This window comes from Lacerta agilis, chromosome 11 (genome assembly GCF_009819535.1).
Source record: "Lacerta agilis isolate rLacAgi1 chromosome 11, rLacAgi1.pri, whole genome shotgun sequence".
Taxonomy (NCBI): domain Eukaryota; kingdom Metazoa; phylum Chordata; class Lepidosauria; order Squamata; family Lacertidae; genus Lacerta; species Lacerta agilis.
In genome coordinates, this window is record NC_046322.1 from 28,708,958 (window position 1) to 28,730,259 (window position 21,302).

General features: G+C 42.7%; 1 long non-coding RNA gene across 1 annotated transcript; it reads left to right on the forward strand.

Moving 5' to 3' along the window:
• The first annotated feature begins 302 nt into the window (after nucleotides 1–302).
• On the forward strand, nucleotides 303–14,099 carry LOC117054975. The gene is made up of 2 exons (XR_004427558.1): nucleotides 303–472; nucleotides 14,012–14,099. It is a non-coding gene; the product is annotated as an uncharacterized LOC117054975 (long non-coding RNA).
• The last annotated feature ends 7,203 nt before the right edge of the window (nucleotides 14,100–21,302 follow it).

Below are 21,302 nucleotides of genomic sequence, written 5' to 3' on the forward strand. Positions count from 1 at the left end.
GATTTTCACTGCTCAGAGATGATCAGGATTTTAGTTAAATATGCCTCCTTCAAGAGATTGTCTTGCATAAAAGATGGAAACTTCTCAAAAGGACTTTGTATATCTTCACATATGGTAAATATCTCAGGATCTAATCTGTCTGCTTGAATCTTTCCACAGCAAATTATGTGAAAATTCATTCTCCTGGCTGGAATAGGCAAGTGTACATTTCTGGTTTTCAGGAAACTTGGGGACCCCACACACGGAACTATACAATTAAAATGCTTCTTGTTTCCTTCACCCCAACAGATGAGAGAAGTTGATCAATTGCAGATACATAAATCATGATCACGGATACAGACACCATGGTTGCACAAAACCTGGATCTTTAATTCAGCATTTGATGGATTTTTATTGTCCTGTCCAAACTTGACAGGGTCAAATCACAGTGGGAGAACCAAAGGCCAAACGCTCTCTTTTCAAGCTTAATACGGTGGGTTTAAAACTCAGTGTGAGGTTTGGTGAAGTCACCTCCTATCTCCAATGCGAATTTAATGGCTTCTGTCTCGCTCTCTTTTTAAAGCACTCTTTTTTTGATGGATACGGTAAGGACTAGGACAATAATATCCATTCAGCTAGAACAACACTTTTTGCAAAAGATTTGTTCCTGTAGTTGGTAATTAGGCAATGAACTTGGTTGTCTTGCTATAAAAAAGGAAGGGGGAGGGAGCGATAATCTTTACAAGGGCAGCCCAGGGTGTTAGCAACTTGGCAGTCTTGAAGCGCAGTTAGCAAAACAGCTGTTCAGGTCCCATAGCCTTTATGGGCTTTGAGTTGAGCAGAAGGATTAACAGAATTAGAGGGTCTGCAGAAACAAGATGGAAATTTTCCATTGGAAAGGAGCTTGAAATGGAACATTAAATGAAAGTATAAATCAACATTTTGCACGGTGGGGGTAGAAAAATGCATCGTCTTGCAACAGAGTGCTGTTAACTGAGCAGACGCTTGCCAAAATCCCAGAAAAAGCACAGTCCTGTTCAAGCTCAGGCCAGGCAGTTTGGATAAACTACGAGGGAGGGTTTGGATTCTGCTGTGTGGCAGATAAATAAGCAAGGGTGGTCGCCCGTGTAGAATTATTGCAGGGTCAGGCTCGAGGGGGTCTGGGGAGTCTGCTAAGAACATTTTGGAACAGTGCACCGCCCTAGGTTTAAGGAGCTGCTTTAAATTGAGCAAGAGCTATGTTCCATCTGGCCCCATCGACAAAGACTGGAGGCAGGACTCCCAGGGCATTGACAATGGTGTATGCATGGATTGTGAGATCGGCATCTGAAACGTCAACAAAATCAACCGAACAAGTGGGAGGACCTGCTACAATGGTCAGAAAACTATTTTGTGCATCTGAACTCGACTCCTTTGCCCATTGTAACCACACACACACAACTTTTTCTCACTCGCACACAAGCAATCCCCCTTCTGTCTCATACCTACACTCAACAACTTCTGCCCTGGGAGCTTGTGGAAGAGTGGGGTGTCAATCCCTAAAAATACATAACACCCAAGCACACATTTTCTGTCCTTTTCTCTCACACCCTATATAGATTAGACACATGCACAGCATATAGCATGAGTTTGAATCAAAGTGTCCAGAGGAGACTGTGAAAGGCAGAGATCCCCCGATCCACATTTCTTGCTGTCTTGGATCTTCCTGGACAACCCTCCATCCTCCATTTGGACTGATGAAGCTCAGATGCAGCGAAGAAGCTGGGAAGGCCAGGAAGCACATTCCATCAGCTCCTGATCATTGACCTGAGAGAACTGTTGGGGCGACCAGCCTTGCAGTGGCCGGTCCTAGCATTAGGCATAGTGAGGCAGCAGGTACATTACCTTTGCTGTAGATCAGAGCCATATGTACCACAGGCTCCCCACCACCCTGCATTGGAGCATGCTATTCCATTTCCCAAGTTGATGAGCCATTTCACTGCCGGTCCAGTCAGCTCCTGTATATGGAATGGGGAGATGCACCACCACCGCGTCCTTTGCCTAAGGCAGCAAAATATCTTGGTCCAACCCTGATTCTAGGGGACTACTTAAGAAAGACCAGTGTGCCATGAGAGACAGCGGGAGAGGAGAATGTAGCTTCCTTTTGCTCACTGTGTTTTCCATTGTCTCAAATGGTGTCTACAGCTGCCCTGACAATGGTATTGAGATGCTCTCTTTGCTATAGGATAGGGTTAGGATTATGCATTGCCAAAAAAAAAAAGGAAACAGATATTTTAAAAAATGGCAACAGAGAAAACAGGTTTCTATAAAAATGTCATATGCTAATTTATTATATGTATAGACACAAACTTAGAAGTAATTAGCAGAATTTAAATGGAAATGAGTCTCACTATAGTGAGGAAGATCACTATAGTGATCTGTGTGCCCACTCAGTCTGCTGCCCATGTGCTAACAGCTAGGAGGCAACATCCAGACCCTTGCTCTGCTTTCTGATGGTTCTTTATCTGTAAAGCAGACTTGGACATAAGAAGGCCAATGACCCATCTAGTCCAGCATTCTGTTCTCACAGTGGCCAACCACAGGCTTTTGGGAAGCCCCAAAGCTGTGTACAACAGTCCTCTGCCCACTTGTGTTTCCCAGAAACTAGCTTTCAGTGGCATTCGGCCTCTGACAGTGAATGCAGAACCATTATAGAACCATACAACCACAGAACTGTAGAGTTGGGAGGGACCCCAAGGGTAACTGCTAAGACCCACCACAAATTTGTGCAGCCAGCTTTTAATGCCGTGCAAGTTGGTTTTTGCTCCTGAACGCCGCAAACCCGGAAGTGAGTGTTTCGGTTTGCGAATGTTTTTTGGAACCCGAACGTCCAACGCGGCTTCTGCAGCTCCTGATCGGCTGCAGGAGCTTCCTGCAGCCAATCGGAAGCCGCGCCTTGGTTTCCAAATGTTTTGGAAGTCGAACGGACTTCCAGAATGGATTCCATATGACTTCCAAGGTACCACTGTACTTTCTTCTGCCTGTAGTTTCATTGAAACTGCGATGGATCAAATCCTGTGCACACTTAATTGAGAGAAATTACCATTGAATTTCATAGGATTTACTTCTGAATAAATAGAATTGGACTTGTTCTGTATGCATATATTTACCAGAGAATGTTCAAAATCCCCTAGGCGATTTCACATTCCTAAAAATCATTTGGAGGTGATGCAGTTGATAACCAGTTTACAAATTACTCTGAATATGCTGCCAATTCATGAACATTCTTCCTGCTGTCACACAGATCTGCATAGTCGTAGATATTTATGCACATTATCCATATATTATTAAATGTTCCAAACTTTAAAGTTTAGCGGCAATGAAAAACAGAAATCATGCTGAAGTTTCGTAATGGTTGGCGGGCGTATTCAAGAGCCCATGCATGAGAAGAGAGAGACAAAGATCTTCTTTGAAGTAATGAATCTCCCAAATTGTAAGCAACATTAATGTGTTTCTTGAAGTGAAGTATGCAACACAGAGAACAAATCAAAAAAGTGTTGGTGAATGATGTGATGACAGCTTTGTGCCCATCACACATTTATCACAGGGCGAGATACCCATCTGTTATGTATTTAAGTACTTTTATTAGGCGCTTCAGAGATGTGTAAGCACATAAGAATCTGCCAGTAGATTCTGCAAATAAATAACCACATGTTGTGTGGATGGTAGAGGCTCAGTTGCTAAGAATATGAATTGTCAAGATGTCATCCCTCAGAGAAGACAATGGTTTCTGTGGCATAAGCTCTTTGTGAGTTATTTAGGAGAAGTGAAGCTTCAGCATTAGAAGAATCAGGCAAACGTTTGTGCTTTTATTTATATAAAAACGTTTTTGGGGAGTCAAACATAGACACTGAGTGAATGGAAGAAGCATTGTGTAGTGGTTAGAGTATCAGATGGGGACCTGGGAGAACAGGGTTCAAATCTCCCCTTAGTCATGAAGCTTACTAGGTGAACTTGGGCCCAGTCACTATCTCTTAGCCTAACTTACCGGTACTTTACAGAGTCATTGTGATGATAAAACAGGGAGGAGGAGAACCACCTTGGAGGTGTTACTGTATGTGTCTGAACCCACACTTGTGTCCAGCACTTGTGTGTATTCATACACACAACAATGAGAGATTGGGGATCTTTTGCTAGACTTTTGTAACGTGTGTCCTCTTATGAGCATGTGTTTGCCTCTATTCTTGCCTAAATAAAACTCCTGACACAAAATAATTAATGAGAGATTGGGGATCTTTTGCTAGACTTTTGTAACGTGTGTCCTCTTATGAGCATGTGTTTGCCTCTATTCTTGCCTAAATAAAACTCCTGACACAAAATAATTAATTTTATTCTGGGCTGGCAATCCTAAAGACCTCTTAAATGTCAGATGGGCGACCCAGTAATTTTTAGAAGCAAACAAACTAGCATTACATTAAGATTCTTGAGAGACACATTGACAAAAAAAAAGCTTGGTTTATTACATGAAATGAAAACGACAGAATGCTTAAGTGCTGTTTCAGGCAGTAAGATTACAAGTTCAGTAAGAAGCATATCATACCACATATACAGAGTGGAAGACTCATTATCTATACTCAAATGCCTACGGAAGTGAGCGTGACTATTTTGCCAACAGGACTCACACTAATAGTAAGTTGAGAAATGGAGGGCCAAGCATGAGTATATACCTCTCCTCAAGGTATGTGCTGATTCCTTGGGAGTGCTGAGTACTGATGGAGCTAGGAGAGTCAAACTAACTTTTTGGAATCTGAAGTTTTTATGTGTTTTCTTTTGTTTGTTCAAGGCATTCCAGTGGAGAGGAGAGGGAGGTCTTGAGATGAGCAGCTAGTTTTATTGTGCTTTTGAATTTATCCCAGAACATGAAACAACCAACTTGGATTGCTTCAGATCTTACCCAAAGCTGCATTGCCAAAAGACAGAAATAAAACGAAAATTAAACAAATGAAACTTGAATCATTCCAACACTTGCTTACTTCCGACCAGAGCATGGCTTCTGCAGTGGGACTCCCTTGTTTCCTACTTCGGTGTTCCTCATTCTGCTTCAATACTTGTGGCAGTAATTCTCTGTTTCATGTTGCTTTCTCTGTGGGACTGGAGGAAGAGGTCAATTATTGTCAGGTCTGCTATGCTTAAAAGCTGCAGCACTCTGGTAATTAAGGCTGTTAGGGAGAAGTGAGGGCCCCCTTTCCTGCCAATTGATGTAGAATGAGGTCCGAAGGGAGATTTGTAGTTTCAATTTAAATGCAGGCCTGGTCTTTAGCAGTATGATTGAGTTTGCTGAAAAGATCTGGACACCATCTTTTGTGCTGACCATTTGGATCTAATAATGTGTTTTCGGGATTAAAGCAATGCAGAATTTTGGAGGAGGAGAAGTATACTTTCTGCTGGATGACTTTTGAGAAAAGTTATCTCCTAATTCTTAACTAGATGGACCCCACCAAAATAATGCACAAAAAACTACTTTTATATAACACAAACACTTATTTTGTAGCGAAAGGGAATGCCCATTTGGGGACTATAATTTGTGGTTGATTTTGAGCCTTTTTAAATCTGTTGATATGTGAAGAAAAACTGATTGCTCCTTGGTTTGTAAGTTATAAATTATTTTCTAATAACAAAAGAAACGGAAAGTGTTTGGAAATGGCAATTGACTGTGGCAGCCAGAGTGCTAACTGGGCAGACCGCAAAGGAGCATGTTATTTCAATTTTATGACAGCTTCACTGGCGGATGATTCCAGACATAGGTTTCAAAATTTAAAGCCCCAGCAGGTATCTGGGGGAATACACATGCCCTCACAGAGCTCCTCTGGTGCCCTAGTGGCAGCAACTTCATGTCCTAGCATGTCCTAGCATGGTATGTCCATATACAGCAGTGTGAAGCACTGTGAAAAAATTAAAAATGGCAGCTTACCAGGCTGAAATGCCCAGCATAGAGAAGGCAGGGCAGCCACCAATACTTGGCAGAATGCTGAGGCCCCAGCTGTTGAATGACAGTGCTGGGCACTGGTGCCAAATCTGGAACAAGAGCAATAGTTTATTGGCAGCATATTTGGAGGGTGAAGAGCAGTAGGTCAATTAAAACAAGAAGATTGTGTGGGCAGCCTGGGGGACAGCAATTTGTTCACAAATAGACATTTATATGTTAGCAGGACAGAGCTAAAAAGGAAGCACCGGCGATGCTTGCAAATGTTTCTTTTAGCATTGTTCACTGATTTTAAAAATGAAATAAATTATCACTGCAAAGGAGACAAAACCTTTTCATGAAGAATTGCCCAGAATAAGCTTAGTTTTCTCCTATGTAAAACAGTCCAGTCACACAGGATGAGTCCTACCACAAGAGGAGGCAGACGAAGGGTTGATGGGCAGCAGGGAGCAATGGCAAACTATTGCCCTTTGCCCCCAAGCTTCCAGTCTCTCTGAGGTACAACAGGAGGTGCTCTCTCATTGTCAGTGTGGAAGTTCGATTCAACGGCCAGTGCGGTTGGCTCTGTGGGATGGGCAGGGCCAGCCCACTACATTTTATCACCTGAGGCAAACTACAAAATGGCACCTCCCTCCAGCTGAGAAGGTTTTCCTTTCCTGGATCCTTTAGGGAGACCCTCTGCACCTTCCTGTGGAGTCAGTTTCTTTCCTCTCTCAAGGATAATTCTTGGCTGAGATGAGCTGACTGTGACGGACGCAAGCTAAGCCAGGCTATCAGTTTCAGATGTTCTGTCTGTGGGATGTGGAAGGGGAAACAGACTTACAGGATATCATGGGAGAGCAGCAGGCTGCTCAGAGAACAATTTGAATGCTATTACTGCCATCATCCTTTACAAAAAGAAAGAAAGAAAAAGAAAAGGAGGAGGGGGAAAGAAGAGAGTAGTTATATGCAATCCTGTTAAAGCTCATCCAGAGTAATAATCCTCCAAAGAGCTATCATGCAATTTCAGCCTGTTCTCAAAGAGGGCTGACAGGAGGAGGCGAAGGATCCCCCCACCTCAGTCATTCCCAGAGGCTTCCCAACTAATTTTAAAAGTAAGGAGAATCAGATACGTCTCCATCCGGAGTGAAAAGTTCACCAGGTTCTCAGCTGAGAGTGAGCAAAAGCTAACAGGTTTTATTAAAGGTGTAAAGGGAGTAAATCTCATAATGGTGAGGGCAGGGGCAGAGCAAGGGCGAGCCGTTTGGGGCGGTTCGCCCCGTGTTCCACCCTGGAGGGGGTGACACTCGGGGCCCCAGCCCCGCGACTAGCAACTCCCAAGCCAAGCCCTGCCGCCCGGCAAAAACCTCGCGCTTTGCGAAGTTCTCCCTTCCTGCTACTGGTGGGCCCTGGGCGGAGTCACGGAGGCAAGGGGCGTCACGCCCGCTCGTCGTGCGTCATGACTTCTCGATGCATGTACGCTGCGGAGCGGCGCCCCACCCCCGGGGGTGCCTCCACGTTTGGCACCCCGGGCAACCAAGCAGCTCCGTTCACCGCTGGGTGGGGGGGCATGAAAGATAATGGTGTATTCCACTTACCTTGCCTTTTCCCCTTTTTATGCTTTGGGGGGGAAAATATTTATAAGCAGTGTTTTTTTCTGGGGGGACGCAGGGGTACGCATATCCCTAAACATTTCAATATGAGTCGGAAAATGAGAGTGCCCCTAAACTTTTTTTTTTACAAAAAAACCCACTGTTTATAAGAATTATTTTATATTTCTTAATAACATTTAACATTGAATATCTTGCCAGAGTCTTCATCGTCATAACAATAATAAAAGGAACTGGAAGTACAAAGAAAAGAGCTTAGTATTTTATAATGCTTTGCTATCATTTATCTTAATATGTAAAACAGTTCCACATTGTTTCTAGTACAGCCTTCCCGATGCTATTATACTAAGCTTTATATTTCCAACATTCAACAAATTTATAACAGTGCTCCAATGCTTCTTTTTCTTTATTGCTTTGCTGTCCCACAATCTCTTGTATTATCTTATTTTGTGCATTAGTATTCTATGCCAGATGGCTTGTTCCTACATGTCACGGTTTTTCCAATACTTAGCCATTAATATTCTAGCTACAACCAGAATATTATTCTAGCTGCAACTGACACATTTCCTATCCTTTTTTCTTAAAATTTTGGCAACTCATCAGTTCATTTCCATGATGATATAACACAAGGTGTTATTAAAATTTGCATCCTGTGGGTTTGTTATCCCCCCCCTTTCTTATACTTTTTATACAACAATCCCACCAGATATGACCAAACCCATTGCCCTCTATAAAGGGGTTGGCCCTTTCCTCCATTTGCAACTTGATTGCAGTGAGCTTGGGCTACCCCATTGCGCCTTAGTAATTGGTAGTTTGTTTGCCATGATATATGATGACAAAATCAATGGCTGCCTACCTGTGAAAAACAAGGGAATAAAACAAGAGGACAAAAGATAATGCAGATTTGCATAAAGTGTGCGCCTGTTAATTATGTAATTATCATATGCACAAATTTAAAGATATAGGGCCATATACAACATTCTCTGTTGGTGCAAAAGCCCTCATGCTGGTAAATGGCAGAGTTTAAAGGTTATGCAACAAAGAAATACAGTGCAACAACTGCCTGGACAAGTGTATTGGCAAGGCAGCTACGGCAACAGCTCGCCTCTCCAAAAGGGTATGGGAGAATGCAAGGCTAATGATCAATAGCAACATGAAGGTCTGCCACGCTTGTATGTTGAGCACACTGCTTTATGTTAGTGAGATGTGGGCAACTTACACCCACCAGGAGCAACACCTCAAGGCCTTCCACATGCACCAAGAAGATTTTGGGCAACACATGGCAGGATAGAGTCTCAAACAAAGATGTGCTCCCCCAAGCCAACATTCCCAGCATGTTCACATTCCTATCTCAGTGCCAACTATGCTGACTTGGTCATGTCCACAGAATGGAAAATGGTGGATCCCCCAAAGATGTGCTGTATGAGGAGCTGGCTTCAGGCACCAGGCCCGTTGGCAGAGGCGGAGCTAGCTGTTCCAGCACCTGGAGCGGCACACATGCTGTGCACCCAGGGGCAGGGCTGGTCACCCGCGGTGGCGGGGCAAGCATCCCAGGGGGTGCCGCCCGCAGCGAGCTTCACCCACCGCACCCCCTTCCTCCACCAGTGCTCGTTGGCAGACCAATTCTGTGTTACAACGATATCTGCAAACGTGACATGAAGGCTGGCAACATTAACTCAGCCATGGGGCAATCCCTTGCAGATGACCTCAGTGTCAGCTCGTGTATCCACAGCAGTGACCATAGGGGGAATGGCTGCAGGGAGGAGTGCAGAAAGAAGTAACACCATGGTGCATCTGCAGCATCATATCCAGATGCCTTCATCTTCCCCAGCTGCAATAAAACATCTCTCTCCTGTATCAACTCTCTACAGCCACAGCAGGTGCTGTAACTCTCCAACAGTTTGACTTCAACTCTGAAGGAGCCCTTCTCCATTGTCTCCCAAGAAAAGACAGATGCTAACCAACCAACTATAATTTGAATAGAAATAGCAGCAGATCTTGCCATAATGGGGAAGACTCACCAGGTGAACTGTATGACTGCTCAGTCTGCTGCCCAAGTGCTACAAATTCAAGGCTGGGCCCTCTCCATTCTCCTTTATCGCTAAACAGGGCAGCCCTTCAAATGGTGGAATCCTTCGTATAAGGACTGTCCTCTGTAAAGTAGGACACATGGCCACCTTTAACTAAGTTTTTCCTCTAATGTTTGATCTGGGCTGGCTTACTGACACATGTGTAAATCATAAAGCATGTCACGAAAAGCCCCAAGGGCCGGATTATTCAAAGTATCATTAACTTGTTGCTCGTATAGGGGTTGCTTTTCAGACAAGCTCAGTCTTTCCCAATGAATGCAACTCAGCAGGATTTTTAATATGTTGCTTTTATATGTTCCTTTATCACTAGGCTATGATATAGCCATGCTATAAATCTGTCTCTATAGATGTTTTATTCTGGACTTAGCCATCAACAGGCTACAACGAGCCCACTCCAGTTTAAAGAGACAATTTTCTTAGAGATGCAAGGATTTATAAACCATTGGATACAGCCCAACTTTTAAGGACAAATTAGAGGTTATTGTATTTAGATAAAAGTTTCTCTGCGTATTTAACAGTGGTTGCTACTTAAAAGTGATCTGTGGTCAAGTCCCCCTGCTGTGTTTATGCCGAGGAAAAGCATTTGATTATTTTCATATGGTTGTGCGTTGAAACATCTCCTTAAAATCCATACATCCATAGATCTCTCTCAGCTTTTCACTGCCTTCAAAATCCAGCTATCATCTGCTTTTGTTTTAGTGCAGTGTAGCAGTCAGATAATAATCAACTACAAGTTTCTGTAATTCTGCATTTTACTGAATCTTGTCATGTAACTGAATACAGCCCTGGGATACAATCAAAGATAGTGGTCATCATCCTGCTTAGAAAGATCCTATATGGAAAAGGAAAGCAAGTCTAACTTTGTTGTTATTGTTTAGTTGTGTCCGACTCTTCGTGGCCCCATGGACCAGAGTCTAACTTTAGTATCCCCATAAAGCAATTTTAGCACAGCTCCGAACCTTGTTGCAGATTTAGAATGGTTAACAAAGGAATAACCTGATTTTCCTAGTGTTTTGAGGGCAACTGATGTGAAAATTGCAAACATGAGAGAAGTGCCTCAGATAAGAAATTGGGCAAATTGCAGACAAATAGATTCAGGAGCTTTTGTGCTAGGCACTTTTAAAGTTGATTTTCAGAATGTGGAGAGCTAAAAGGGGTTCACTTTACAGATGAAATCATTCCCTATGATTACAAGCTTGGCTGGTTAGTCACAACAAAGTGCTTTCTCTGCCCTTCTACCCACTCTGTTATTTCTTCTTCTTTTTCCTCCATAATCCTCTGATATTATGGTGTTATGGTAATCTTGGAGACTTTTACATCTGGATTGCCAAAACACCACAATGAGTTTCAGAGATCCTGCTTCAACTCATGCTACCATGTGCAGGTCCACTTCACCTCTAACAAGCAAAAAAATCCTCCAAGGCATCCTGCTTTGATTCAGGAATCAGATACACACCCCTAATTTATAAGTGGGGACACTGTGGTTCAGCCATGAATGTGGTGTCTTAAGCATTTCCTTAGTTGGTTAGAGACCAAAAGTTCGTCTAGTCTGGTACTCTGTTTTCAAGGAGATGTGGGCCAGACTTGACACGAGGTTAAATGTGTACTTGCATTTAATGTGCAGAGCTGCCAGCATTATCCTCTGGTGAGGCTGATATTTATTAGGACTGCAACAGACAAGGAGGGGGGATTTTTTCATCTGCTTTGTCCAACAACTAACCTTGCAAAGAGTTGACAATAGAGCTCTCATGTAACAATGTAAATAAACAGAGTTTCAAGTAAGAATTAAGAAACCATGGCCTTACAGATGCTGTGGAACTTCAGCTCCCATCATCTCTGACCATTGGCTCAGCTGATGGGAGTTCAACAACATCTGAAGGGCTAGAGCAGGGGTCCCCAAACTAAGGCCTGGGGGCTGGATACAGCCCGCAGACAGTCTGGGAATCTGCATGTTTTTACATGAGTAGAATGCGTCCTTTTATTTAAAATGCATCTCTGGGTTATTTGTGGGGCCTGCCTGGTGTTTTTACATGAGTAGAATGTGTGCTTTTATTCCTGCCTGCCAACTTCCCCTTTGTTAATAAGTGTATTATTTCTGAGGTGTTCCGGGTCACTTTTTCTATCCACCCCACCTCGATCCTTGAGGTCCATCTGTGTGGATAATCCCCTTTTATTATAACTAGGGATAACTTAGTAACGGGGTTCTCTTGTCCAGCTGTCGTGGCCATATATATATATATATATATATATATATATATATATATATATTGCTCTGGGCTCCTGGGTTACGAATACCTCTCAGCTCTATCAGTTCCGGGTCACTCTCTCATTAGATCCCCCCACTGCGTCAGTTAGCTAAACCCTTTTAGCAACTGTGTAGCCTTACCAAGGTTTCTGCCCTTTTGCCCCTCCTGAGGGAAACTCCAAGACACAAACTATCACCCTGCAGGTCAGTTTTGTCTTTTCCCTGAGTTTACCTCCTCATGAGCATCCATACATTGCTGGACCAAAAAAATGCCTCTTTTCTCTTGGCTCAACAAAAACAAGTCTTTATTTATTTCAGGACAGCATGTTTCACGTACTTCAATAGTTCATCAGCTTAGTTACATCTAAATTAAAAACTCTTTCAGTATAACCGACTGATCTTCATACTATCCTAGCCTAACCACCTCTATCCTGGCCCCACACCCCTCTTCTTCCCTGTCTCCACACACACCCTCCCTCTTCTCAACTGCCCAAATAGCCGTTCCCTCCTTTTAAACCGGGGACCACCCAAAGGATGAACTGTCTGTCAAGATGAAGGTGGATTAACTCCTTCTGAGCCAGGATGTAAAACCTCCTCCACCCTAGGGCCAATCCGTCACACCTGCCTGGTGTTTTTACATGAGTAGAATGTGTGTTTTTATTTAAAATTTGTCTCTGGGTTATTTGTGGGGCATAGGAATTCATTCATTTTTTCCAAAATATAGTCCAGCCACCCCACAAGGTCTGAGGGACAGTGGACTGGCCCCCTGCTGAAAAAGTTTGCTGACCCCTGGGCTAGAGATTCCCCCATCCCTTCTGTCACACTACATGTCCTCTTGCAATGAATTAGCACCTCTGGGAAGGGAGCTGTCCATGTTACCATGGCTGCAGTTTATCTAATTGTAGCACACATGCCAAAAGGGCCTTTTGCAAACAAGGGCCTCTGCAATCTCTGTGCAGAGGCCTCAGTCTCACAAGAGGAACCTCCAGTGGAGCACAAGAGGAACCTCCAGTGGGGAGAGTATCTGAATTGAGCCTACAGTGGTACCCCGCTAGACGAATGCTTCGCTAGACGAAAAACTCGCTAGACGAAAGCATTCGTCTAGCGGGAGGCTGCCCCGCTAGACGAAAAAGTCTATGGGGCTGCCTCGCAAGACGAAAAAATTTCGTCTTTTTTTTTTTCGTTTTGCGGAGCGCGGCCCCCATTGCCGCTCCGCAAGACGAAAACCCCGCTAGACGAAAATTTTCGCGGGACGAATTATTTTCGTCTAGCGGGGCACCACTGTACTTTGTGAGGAAGTGTTCATGGTACCTCCTCTACCAGTGCAGGAGATGGGCTGATTCATCTTACTGTTATACATATCAATGCATTTTGGTACACATCAGTGGGCTATCATATATATCTTGAGAATACTGAGGCGCTGCATGTACCTGTATAAAAAAACCTACTGTTTCCCACAGTGGCCCACCAGATGCCCGTGGAAAGCTCAAAAGCAGAACATGAGGGTAATAGCTCTTTACCATTGATATTCACTCTTTCTTATGAGTTGGGTCCAAAGTATCCCTTTTGTGAATGGATAGGCTCCTTCAGTTTGTGGATGGCTGACAAAAGGGCTATGTGTTGGCTAATTCCCCCTTCAACTCCGCTCTCTCTGCTGCTATGCTATTTCACAGGGTCCTTCTACTCTCAGGAGAAGATTTTGGGAGGAGGCTGCAGATGGAATGGGGAATATCATCTTCCAAACCTCTTTTTTGAGCAAAACTCCACTCACAGATTATTTGCATCCAACCCTATGTATTTTTAAGGACAGTTTTGGGATTTATATTTCTTGGGTTAATGCACTTGTCTCCTACACTGGGCATGTTTCTGTTTTGCAGAACTGTCCTTTGGGTGTGGTCTGCTACCTCTGCTACCACTACTTACCACTGTTTGCAGTAAACAGCAATAATACCCCTTCCATGTTAGGTCCTTTGTTTCCTATAGCAGTAAGAAGAATGGTAAATAAAAACTTCTCAAGGGGTGCCTTGGTAATATATCTGCTGATACAGTTTACTATCATCTGTCTTCCACCCCCCCCTACAGTATTTGCCTTTCTCTTCTCTCTTTTCATTATACAGCTAAAATCAGATAAATTATGTCTTTGCAGAACATTTTTCCTGGCAACATTGCTTTAGAGACGGCCCTAAGGAAGAAGCCCATAACAAAAGAGATCTTTCAAATTAAACCTGAAAGATGGAGAGTGGTTTTGGATTTATTTACTTAAGTTGTTTTTGTTTTATTCTTGCAAATAGAACTGGGGAGAAAGAGCAAAGCATCACCTGCTGATGTTTGACAATAAAAAATAACCCATCACTTCTGACTTAAATGTATAAATTAATACAGGTAGTCCATTTGTCCAAATAGTATCCAAATGAGATTATAATCTCTGTGTTCAAACAAAGAAAGGGCAGTGAGATCTTCAGACCACTGAGTAGTAGATGGCAGGTAGCATTTCAGCGTAAGTTTCTTTGCTTATAGAGCCCACTTTCATTATCCACATCACAGGGATATAATTTAAGCATGTGTGATCATACACAAAATTGGATTTTTGATAAGAGCAGGAGGAAGACGAGGAAGCCCAGCACAGCTCATCTTCTCCTACCACTTCTTCCAAGCATATGCAGCTGTGTCATCCTCTAACAGGTCGGCAGAGTGGCTGGGGCAATGCAGCCAAATGGGTGGGGTACAAATAATAAAAATGTTGTTGTTGTTGTTGTTGTTGTTGTTGTTGTTGTTGCTGCTGCTGCTGCTGTTTATTAGTATTATTATAGCTGGTTCATAACTTATGGATATTCTCTTTACTGGTGGAGGGGATGTTAGACAGTAGTTTTTCAATAAATTTGGGGACAGGGCTGTTAGAGCATAGGAAAGCCTAAAACTGCTGTTGTATAAACTGTTGGTGCTTAGATAAATCAATAGAGGTTAAGGCTATCCATGGCTGTTGGCTATGATGACTATGTGCTACCTCCAGTATGCTTCTGAATAAAAGTTGCCCTGCTTCCAGGCTTCCCACAGGTATCTGTTAAGCCATTATAAAAACAGGATGGTGGACTAGATAGGGCTATCCTTGTGCTTGTGTTCCAGTTACAGGTAGGGAGCCGTGTTGGTCTGCCATAGTCAAAACAAAATAAAATAAAAAATTCCTTCCAGTAGCACACGAAAGCTCATACCAAGAACAAACTTAGTTGGTCTCTAAGGTGCTACTGGAAGGAATTTTTTATTTTATTTTGTTTTGACTTATGCTTGTGTGTTGGATTAGATGTTATTGCTGAATATTTGCTGGTTAGGTTTTATTGGTTATTTGTTGAATTGTTTTATTGTTTATTTGTTGAACTGCTGTATTTGTTGTGTTTTTAATTTTGTTTCACATTACCATTTTATGTCTGCTAGAGAATATCTTTTTTAGATGACTAATACAAGGAAATAATGAATAAAGCTATACATCCAGAGATCTGAAGGAGATGGAAGATTAATACAGCATGGATTTTGTGTATTGTGGAAAGAAATAGGTACCCAAGTTGATCACCCAATTCTCCCATCCATGGTCAAGGCTGATAAAATCTTCACTTCTCTAAATCTCATTGATAAAGAAGGGAAACATGGAAAACCAAAGCCCTACATGGGGAACCCTCAGGAAACTACAACAGAAAAGGAGGATAAAGTTTCATTAGTAAAGTGACTAAAAACAAAAGGTGAAAGTTGTATGACTGCTATTCAAGCCTGCAAATGACTAGAGGATTTTTAGAAACACGAGGTAATTCATATAGTATCCTTCTCAGAATCAGCTATAGGAGTGATTCCAAATATCCCGAAGCATGGTGTCTCAATTCCTATTACATACAATACAAAGTGCTGTCAATTTCCAGACTAATTCCACAATATTTGACACTCCTTACAGAAGAGGCTTGGGATGTTGATTCCTTGCCTGAGTAATCACTGGAACAAGCAAGTAGGAAAGGGATAAAACAAGAACAATATCATTAGCAATTTTCTTTGAAAGATCTTTCATGCTTCAGCAGTTATACAACTCAGTTGTGTACAAATAATGCACAGTTCTTGGACATGTTTTTACATGCAGTTAAGTTGCTATCACAAAAACATGTGCAGAAGCTAATTGTGTATCTGCAGAACAGCAAACAATGGTGACAGTGCTTTGAAAAATCAGACCCTGTGTGTGTGCTTGTGTGTATTCAATATGTGCCAGCTGCTAAAATCAAAGGACATAAAAATGACATAAGCAGGAAAAGATATCCACTGAATTAGCCTTTACCCAGGCGGGCTATTATTTTTATGGACAGACTGTTCCTTTTCAGCTGAAAGATGGGGAAAGGCAATTCCCACAATAACAAGCCTGATAATTTCAAAAATACAATTTTGATTAATGTTGGTCTGAAGTTCAATATGGAGCTAGATCCGTTCTGTCTGAAGAGGAAACGCCCACCCACCTGGGAAATAGCAGACAACATGTGTAAATTCTCTTTTGTGTATGAAAAATTATGAAACAGCACAAAACGTCATTATTTCTTGCAACTTCCTGAAATCTGTTCCCCAAATCCCCCGAACCAACAGCCTACTGAATAAATGATTTACAGGGATTTATATGGCTTTCCCAGAGCATTCACCCAGCTCCGTGGACAAGTAAGGAAATGGGGGATTACAACCAACTACAGCACTCAGGTCAGCCAAAGTTCACTTCTTGATTGAGCCTTCAGCTGATGGCGACAATTCCCAGATACTTGTGGAGGATCCGTTTGGGACATAGATGTTCCACAGACATTGCATAAGATGGTGCTCCAGTTTTGGCAGACAGGCAAGGCCTATGTTTTTGAATATAGCAAGCCTTTGATAACTACTCACTAGGTTGTCCTAAGTGGATGATGCACCTCCTTCTTTGATAGGCTGAAGTAATATTATATTGGTAGCAGTAGCCAGTCTCAGATAGTTGAGGGACATGGGAAAGTCAAAACAATGTTTGTTCATCAAAGGATGAGTGCTGATAACCATTTACCATTTGGTAAGTTGGTAGTTTGGAGTGTTAAGGTAATTATTCAGCATCATCACCATCATATTGGATCCACACTAAGTCGATTGAACTTAGCCTAGTTAGTTATGACTTAAGTTGTACTGAAACCAATAGGACTTAAGTACACCTAACCTGGAATTAGATTCAACTAAGTTCTATTCAGAATAGACTTATAGGGTGGGATTTGACTAGCGAGTCCTACTGATGGAAGACCACACATGGAGTTCTGTTAGCACAATGGGACACACCTTCCTCCTCTACCCATGCACCACTTGGAGCCCTTGGAATTGGCTTGGGTGGGTCAGAAGAACTTTCTGACAGTAGGAACTGTACAACAGTGCAACAGACTTCCTTGGGAGGTAGTGGACTTTTCTTCATTGGAGGCTTAAAAGCAGAGGTTGGATGATCATTTATCATGCATGCTTTAGTTAAGATGACTGCATTACAGAGGGTTGGACTACATAACCATTCAAACTCTATGATTCTATGACTGTTAAACCACTGTGATAATTACAGCTCTGTGAGGGGAATAGGGGTTTTCAGTTCCTGGGATTTTTTTTGGTGGGGGGAACCATGTTTGTTTAAAGTTGCATGATACTGCTTTAATGTAGAGTACAGATGGGGCCTCTAATTGTGCAAGATTCCCTGACTGCATGAAGTATTGGAAGTGACACCCCCATGCCATGTCCCCTACCCAGTTTCAGCCCTCATGTGTACTTCTGGACACCTGCCATGGGCTCAATTCAAGAAAAAGAAACTGGTTAATGATTGACAAGTTGCTTTGTGAAAACAATTCACTGTCAACGTGCAGAACACAGGTGGGCTTTTTTGTGGGGAGAGCACTTTCAACTTGTTCTTGTATGATAGGAAGTCTAGACATGATGTGTCACAAAAGATAGGTGAGATATTTAGAGCAGTTCTGGTCAAAAACAATGATAGCCTGTTCCAAGTTCCTGTCAATTAATTAGCAGCTAGAGAGCTGGAAACATCAGTATTGAACAAGCACCTCCAAGGACAGATGGAATTGCCAGGAAACTCAATTGAAAAACTTGGACAGCAGCAGAATGTCTCATTTGTTTTGAGTTCATTAGTCTGAAAACTTGGCATCCAGCTTCTTTTCCCAGGTGTGGATTTTTATATTTCAAAAAAGATGGTTGCAACTTGGCGAACAGTAAGTTATAAAACACAGTGTGCTGTGTGGAGGGTTTTTTTTTTTGGGGGGGGCTTTTTATCCAAAGATTTGTGTAAACAGAAGCTTCTTTATTTAAAAATCACGACTTTTGCAAACAGTTAAGCTTCTGCACCATTTAAAAAGGCCAGAGAGAATGGGAGAGAGGAAGAAAGAATCTTATCTAGCATCGTCTCTCATTTTGCCGAATGGATATCATGTTATATTAAATGGATATCATGTTATGGTGTAACTAATTCTGACCTGAAGTATATTCTTCATTTGTCATGGTTTCCTACTGTAACTTGGCTACTGAGAATCATATTGACTTACCACTGGCAACAGAAGATGTCAGGCAAGAAGAGATCCACCCATTATTTCTCTTTTTATATGTGTATATAGCCCTGTTCACACAAGGTATTGTGAGATATAATAGCATGTATGTCAGGGGCAGGTGTAGTGATTGCAAACCCATTTCCTACTATCTCTTCAGGGCTGTTGAGAAGTAGGTACAAGGCGTATTGATATTCTAGGCCCACAAGACAGGCTCAGACCCTGAGTTTTTTTCCCCTATCCTAGAAAGAAAGTTATGAAGCAAAATGTGCAGTCACTCTTCTAAGTGATGCTTGTGAGATGAGCCAAGCTGGCTGATCCCATATTCCAGCATTTTAGCCACTAAGTGAAGTCAGAGCTGTGACTGCCAACTGAGATTTTAGACACTAGCAATAGGAATCCTTAAAGCCTTAAGAAGCTGCCATTTCCTTTCCCCTTTCCTGCTCCTGCGTCATTTTCTAGTCCTTGGAATCTCTGTAGTTCACATCCCCTTTCCCCCCTAATATCCAGGATGCATCTTTCCTGTGGTGGATTCATCTGAGATCCAGTACTCCCTAGAGTTTAATTTCTCCAAAAGCTACTACACAGTGAGTGCAGGTGGGTGCTAAAGATCCGCCCCCTAAAAAAAGGTGAAATGTGAAAACTTTGCAAAGAGGTTTATGCCTGTCTCCTGCTGAGCAGCATCTACAAACCAGGCACAATGGTATGCATGCCTTCTCAAAAGTAAGTCTCTTTGTGTTTAGTGGATTTTACTACCAGGTAAGTGGGTTAAACCACAGAGCCTAGGGGTTGACGATCAGAAGGTCAGTGGTTCGAATCCCCACAACGGGGTGAGCTCCTGCTGCTCAGTCCCTGCTCCTGCCAACCTAGCAGTTCGAAAGCACGTCAAAGTGCAAGTAGATAAATAGGTACAGTACCGCTCCGGCGGGAAGGTAAACAGCGTTTCCGTGCACTGCTCTGGTTTGCCAGAAGTGGCTTAGTCATGCTGGCCACATGACCCAGAAGCTGTACGCCAGCTCCCTCAGCCAGTAAAGTGCGATAAGCACCGCAACCCCAGAGTCGTCCATAACTGGACCTAATGGTCAGGGGTCCCTTTACCTTTACCTTTAAATACATATAGGATAGCAGCCTAGGGTTTGGTTTAGGGTTGGAATTGGAGTTGTCTGTCAAACATTTTATTGAGCTCAGCGGTACTTCCAGGTTAGAATGTAGAGGACTGTAGCCCTAGAGCAGCCTGAAATTCAAGGAGAAATTCAGATGAAGAGAATTTCAGAAGCAACCCTAGAAACGTGGGAAATGGAGAGTGAAAGTGAATGGCAACAAAGTAATGAGATAAGCAAATATTATTAGAAACAGACACTACAAATGACCAAACATTGGTGATTTTTTTTTTAGCACTAATGAAGATGTATGCAACCACAACAACAAAAATTGGGAGTTGGTTTGGCTCAGTTCCACTTTTGTTCTTCCAACAGCACCACCCTAGGAAGGTTTCCTCAGAAGTTAGTCACTGAGTTCAATGGAGCTTTCTGCCAAGGAATCATGCATATAGGCTTGCGGCCTAAGTGAACTCTTTCTTACTTACAAATTATTTGGACTGAGGTTTCTGGTGCCTTAATCCTAATAGATAACATCTGTACCACATAAGTACAGCCATGATGCAAGCATGTGATGGAGTCCAAGCTGTGGGCGAGATGTCTGTATATTGTTTCATAATCTGAATAGGAAGTAGTTCTCTGCTGGGTATCTGGACTGCATTTGAAAAGGAACCCAGCCAGGTACTGTTGTAAATAGAGGGCAGGTCTGTTGGCTTTTCATTGGAAGCGTGATAGCGGTTGAAGTTTTATTAGCCTGCTGGTGCGATCGCCATGGTTTCCAGGCTCACTTTCATTGCAGAAGAGCAACTACCCTTTAACTTTTGCTTCTAGGTGTCCCTTCACTTACAGCAGATGGAGGCCAACTCTACATCGTAATAAAGGCAACCCCCGAGGGACTTGTTAAGTAAATCGATCCTGAACTTTGAAGCCGTAAAATAATAAGGTGATTAGGAACAATCTAAAGCCACTTGATAATGTGATGTTGATTGGATAGAATTGGCTTTCATTACTGCACTGGCAAGAAAACGGGTTTCTGGGCGGAGGGAAGATGTAGAAAGAAGGAGTTTCCCTGTTTTATATGCAACCGTTGCTTCCACCCTTTCCCCCTTTTGCATCTCAATCTCTTCCAGATACTCTTGGATTCAAGATGAAACTGTACCAGGCTTATTTTAAAGTGTTGCAAGGCAGACACTTGATTTCTTCCAGCTGTGCATCTCTGGCCTAAACTGCCAAGAAGAGGCTGAGAAACAGAAGGGGAGGGGTGAGAAATAACCCCCCTGGGTGCAGAACGCTGCCTGCCTCCCTCTGAAATGAGAAGGACATGAGCTAGACCCCAAGAGAGTGAGAGGTACAAGCTAGGACTTCAACCTGTTTTTTTTCTTTTCAGCATAGCTCTGTTGAGTTAACATCATTCATGCTGTCATGGCAATAGCAGTAGCTGACTATTTTGGGCTAAGAATTTACCACAGAAGCCCCCAGAATAAATTTGCACATCGCAGCTCTCGTTCTGATTCTCCAAACGCAGCAATTATCGTTTCTTGCTTGTGACTTTGTAAAGACCCAGTATACAGTATGTTTGATTTGAGTACCAATGACAAATATTTCAGTGAGAAAATAAGTTCCTCAGAGAAAAACCAGCATGACTTGGTAGTCATTCCCCCTCCCCCGCCGAGCTTTTATTGGTGCCATTAAAGGGGCAGGGGAGGACTGTACTGCCCTCAAACTGCACCAGTTGGATGCAGTCCTTCCGCTCTTGTTTGAATCTAGAGTTTCAGGG